The sequence below is a fragment of the Armigeres subalbatus genome, chromosome 3, assembly GCF_024139115.2.
Source record: "Armigeres subalbatus isolate Guangzhou_Male chromosome 3, GZ_Asu_2, whole genome shotgun sequence".
Lineage (NCBI taxonomy): Eukaryota > Metazoa > Arthropoda > Insecta > Diptera > Culicidae > Armigeres > Armigeres subalbatus.
Window position 1 is genome coordinate 241,023,035 of NC_085141.1, and position 6,000 is coordinate 241,029,034.

Below are 6,000 nucleotides of genomic sequence, written 5' to 3' on the forward strand. Positions count from 1 at the left end.
AGACGATTGAATACATTCCACTAAAAGAGCTTAAAACAATTTTTCTGTTCAATAATTTGTTGAAAGTGTTCACGTATAAAACGTTATGCATACCTATCTGTTGATTTAAATAATATTGTTCAGTGACGTAGAAATAATTTGTATCGTTTTGGTATGCTCTATTTTTATTTAAGTTAACTGAGTTGTGAATGTTAAGTGTAATGTATAATAAGGCGATTGTTCGATCTGTGCTCTAGTTGTGGAAACTCTTCGATGAGCAAAATATTCGTCACTGGTCTACTGTGTATTGTCTGTTTTCCGTGTTCTTTTAATAGTAATCAGTTTCAGCAACCATTGTTTGAGAATAGTGAAATGGAGATGTTGATGTTACAGAAGTTTCCCTGATTTTGCAGATTTAAGAATGCTCCAGATTTGGAACATTCTCATCTGATATCTCATCTATTTCAGATCTTGGAACTCATTCAGATCCTTCCGATGGAGATCATTGTCATGACCTAAACTTTTATCTTCAGATAATTTTGATTCCGTATATCATTTATATCTAGAATTTTCTCACATCTTCTAGATCCTGCAGATCCAGATGCTTCAAAATTGTACCGATTTTCTGTCACAATCGTTTCGGTGCGGTGCGTCTTCCGTAGGGCAGGGCATTATTCTCAAGGTCTGCAATGATTTATAAGTGTTGATATTAAGCATTATATTTATTTTTTGTCATTTTTTTATCATATCATATATCAGTCATATTTTTTCAAGTGAAATCTTTTGTGTTTGAATCTGTCGCTTCGCTTACATAAATAATGGATAGAAGGAAGATAAATATCGAGTTTTGAAACATATTGTATGGAAGATTCTAAACGAAATTAATTTGGATACACTGGCGACCACCTCGCCAGAGCTACCGACTGAATAGTAACAAGACAGCATCATGTCCTAGCTTTGGGAAAGGGTCGTTTGGCCGAAAACTATTCGGCCGAAACCCATCTGACCGAAAGTCATTTGGCCGAAAGGCTCATTTGGTCGAGAGGGTCGTTTGGCCGAAAGGGTTGTTTGGCCGAATACGGTCATTTGGCCGAAAGAGTCGTTTAGCCGAAAGAGTCGTTCAGCTGAAAAGGTCGTTTGACCGAAAGGGTCATTTGAAAAGTGAGAAATTAGGAATGAGACGTCTTACTTCTCAATCCTAATTTTTCTCTTCTCACTGTAAAAAGTGAGAATCGCGAAATGAGGAGTGAGACGTCTCACTACCCACTTCGCACTACTCACTATTCACAGTAAGAAGTGAGAAATAAGTCACAGAATTATCACTCCTCATTTCACTCTTCTTGCTGTAAAAAGTGAGTAGTGAGACATCTTACTACACACTTCGCGCTCCTCAATTTTTACAGTGAGAAGTTAGAAACGAAGAATGAGAACTACTCCTAATTTCTCATTTTTCAAATGATCCTTTCGTGCAAATGACCCTTTCGGTTAAATGACCCTTTTCGGCCTAATGACTCCTTCGGCCAAATTACCAGTTCGGCGTAATGACTCCTTCAGCCAAATGACCCTTTCGGCCAATGACGACTAATGACTCTTTCGGCCAAATGACCTTTTCGGCCAATCGACCCTTTCGGCCAAATGATCCTTTCGGCCAATCGACTCTTTTGGCTAAATGACCCTTTCGGCCAAACGACCCTTTCGGCCAAATGACCCTTTCGGCCAAATGACCCTTTCGGTCAAATGACCCTTTCGGCCAATTGACCTTTTCGGTCAAACGACCCTTTCGGCCAAATAACTTTCGACCTAATGGTCTGTTCGGCCAAATGTTATATTCGGCCAAACAACTTTCGGTCGAGTGGCATTTGGCCAAACGACCCTTCCCCCTAGCTTTCAGCAAACACGTACCGTTTTGATTCAATTTTCGAACATGACTCATATTCCGAACACTCGCTTTCAAATGGCTATTTTGGCTATATTTATGGAATTTCCTCCATATGAGCTTGAATTCTTTTGTTATCTAAATCCTTAGTACAAAAAACCAATGGAAACTTTAGTTTTAGGGCGCTAAAATGCCAGTGTTCGGAATCTGAGTCAAAACGTTTTTTTGCCGAGAACTATGACGTTTTATTGCTAAAACACAGCAAATATTTACTGGGAATCAGCAAATAAATAATAATCGATTTTTTACGGAAGTTACGGAAGTTGCTGAGCTGTCTTTATCTTATAACTTCAGTAGACCCTCAAGGCTCTCAACTTCAAAGCTCCTATATTCTCTTAATTTTTTAAATCTGTTACAGATTTCTTTTTATATTGCATTTTCGATGGAATGGATTCAATCCCCAGGCCTTACAGATTCATCATGAAATGCGGAACGTTTTCCGGGACGCCAGGCAATGCGAGGCAAATAGGTTGAACGCGGAACTGTCCCGCATAATCCGGGACGTTTGGCCACTGTAACCTAATGCCTGATAGCGTGATGGTGTTGCTAAAGTAAACGCATCCCATGGCTATTATTATTAAGGTTCGACTCGCAACGCAGCGTACCATAAAATTTATTTTGTTGTTTTCACAAAAAGTGAGTGAGAGGTGAAATGATGAACCGGAAAAAGGTTTTTATCGAGCAGTAACGATTTTCGTTCATATATAAATTCCCCTCACCATAACCAAAAAAATGCTCGCTCAATATTTGCAACAGACCTCAGTAAAAATAAAAAATGCCGATTTTTTAACTGCAATCAACAGCTTTCATACTGCTAAGATCTGTTGGAAAGACCATTTTCATGAATTTTGTTGACAATTTGCCTGGAGACTTCATTCAAGATGGTAATAGAAATGGAGGGGTGGTACATTGAATCTGTTGATTGAAAAGATATTTTAGTTACTAGATAAAGATTGTCGCTGTCGTCGCTGTCCGGAACATCTTTTGCTGGCGAGGATAGGGGTGCTAAATGTCAAAGAAGGAAAATCCATACGATTTGACAGGTATGTACCACACATGTTTCGGACAGCAGAACAAAGGGAACCGAAGCGACAATCTTTATCTAGTAACTAAAATATCTTTTGTTGATTGCTGTTAAAAAATCATTTTTTTTAATTTTTACTGAGGTCTGTTGGAAATATTAAGCGATGAATATTTTTTCGTTGTTTATGGTAAGGGGCATACTTTTGAAAATGTTTAATAGGTTCAAAGCTGATCTGTTACTAATGTCCTTTTGCAAAATTAAGCTACGTTCTCCCCATAGATAAATTAATAATAAATTATTAAATAAATTAATATTCAACAAAATTAACCCGGAAAAAAAATTAAATTTAGTTTCGTTTCGAAAATTTCGAATAACATGGACCTCGATTTCGTTCCGTTTCGAAGTCTCGGAAGTAAATCTGAATTTCGTTTCGTTTCGTTTCGAACTAACAATTTAATTTCTAATTTCGTTTCGTTTCGTTTCGTCAGAAAAAAATGTGTTATCGCATACCCTTAAAAGTATAGCCTAATGAAACGCTTCTTGGGTCTTGCTCAGAACAGATGTGGATATTCTTGAAATTGGGGAACGGCACTTTTGTGCTCGCATGGAGATGGACGCTGAGCCACTTTTGTTTTCGCCGTAACTTGTGTGCACTCGATTGCAATTTGAGAAAGTGAAGATGTGTGGTAGCATAGAACTTTTGGTTAATTTATATTAAAGTGAGTTTGGCATTGAATATCAATTTTTCACTTGTCATAGTAATGCTTAGGTCGGAAGGGTACTCAGCCTAGGAGTAGGGGCTAAAGAAACCATGCTCAGGACCAACCAGTAACCTCCCTCAAGCAGTATTTTGGCAATTACAGCAGTTACGAATTAATGATTACAATAATTTTTAAGAAAATAGAAAGAACTTTATACTGAACATATTAAAAATGTAAAACTGGTCGAAACAGGAATGGGACATCAGACAAATGGAATTATGGGGTAACCCTTTGAACCATTCATTCTGCAGTTAAAATTTAGGCAATCCGTTTAGGCAATGATTAATCAAAATCGCTGGAATTCAGGTCACTATCATCTGGTCAACGAAAACTATTAACAGAGTCGAAGAAGTCCTCCCATTGTTTCCTCTTGGTCTTTTTAATAACTGACCTGCTTTCATAATGTTTCTCTTTATTCTCACTTTTATCACTCGACGCGTTCCGTCCGGGCCGGTTACAGATTTGGGATTGTAGCACCGGCGGCATCTGAGATGGTTTGGGGGCAGTCGGGTAGCGTTCACGATGTGTTTCGCCATAGTAAAGCTTGATCCACCTAGTATTTGGTCGCACGAAACTAGGTGGTTCCGAGTTTATTATACAGGGAGTTTAGTGAAATTTGAAGGAAAAAATATCGAAAAATTATTCATTGGCATTTCGGATGAATTCTCGGACTTTTCTCTCAGTATCACTCGTTATTTTATTTGCACAGTAGAACGGTCAACTTGATCTGCCATTTTTTCACACCACTTCTCCATATAAGATGGTTTTCTGATTGTTTTGCATTATTTCTTAAGTTTCCCTCTGATAATTGCCTAATACTTTTCTTTGAGACGAAAGTTTGGGCATTTTGGTGGGTTGATAGTTTTTTCAATAACGTCATTATCATTAGGTTCATACCATTCCATTACATCCCGTCTGTAATGGCAGCTTGTTAAGTCAGGCCAAAGCAACACCGGATAGTCGTGTGATTGAATGAATGGCAAAAATCGCTTCTGAAGACACTCCTCTTTGTATACTTGTCCATTTATATGCTCGATAACGTTTGATAGTATTTACAGTCAATTTCGGTAATTTTAGATACTTTGGAATCTTTCCTCCTGACTATGTTGGATTTCCAACGTGAATGTGCAAAATTTGTTCCCATCTCTCCAATTACCATAAATTAAACAAACGATGTGATGTATTTTACTTCTCGGTGTGGCCACCGGAAACGTCGCAGTAATTGGACAGAAACGGCCAAATACTAAGTGGATCAAGCTTTGGCACCATATCGTGGCGTCTCACTGTGGTCAGATATCATGAAATCATGGCATTAATAAATAACTCCTTAGGGTTGCCTCATAGAAGTTTGGTGTCTTCCACAAAGTTGTTGCTTGATAAGTAGGCCTTCATATGGTGATAAAAAATTAGTTCGGAACTCTACCGCTAGGAGGGCGGTTCAGCTAACTTTTTATATGAGCATGACAGGTTGATGGTGTCTTCTGCAAAGTTTGAGAATTTAGTATTATGAGCAACTCTTGAGAAGGAACCATCTTTGAAAAGGCTTTTGATTCTGAGATACAATGCCTTTTTGTTAAAAATGTGCTTTTATTCCCAAAATTTGATTTTTTTTTTGGTTTAATTTTGTATCTATGTACAATATTTATTTTCGCAAAATCTTTCTGTATCTCGGAGAGTAATATATGGTAGGGTCTGATCAGATTTTATCGACAGACATCCTAAAAATGCCTTAATTGTTGTAAAATGTTCAAAATATTTAAAAAAATCGGTTTGTTTTCCCACTCCCTTTACATCCCACCGAGATTTTATCTCGGATAGAATCTTTGGGTTGTAAAGAATGAAACGGAGGGGAATTTGGTTGCAGAAACTTGCCGTAACTCTCAAACGACCTACTTTTATTTGTTCAACTGAATGATCATCAATCAAAGCGCAAAGCTCAATTTAACATACGCCATAAATTTATTTAATGCAGTCCTACCATTACTACCATTTATAGTACCATGCAATAGAAATTTTCTGCTGGCACTATATTTTTCTTTAATAATAGTTGTAAACCTCCTTAGCCGTGCGGTAAGACGCGCGGCTACAAAGCAAGACCATGCTGAGGGTGGCTGGGTTCGATTCCCGGTGCCGGTCTAGGCAATTTTCGCATTGGAAATTGTCTCGACTTCCCTGGGCATAAAAGTATCATCGTGTTAGCCTCATGATATACGAATGCAAAAATGGTAACTTGGCTTAGAAATCTCGCAGTTAATAACTGTGGAAGTGCTTAATGAACACTAAGCTGCGAGGCGGCTCTG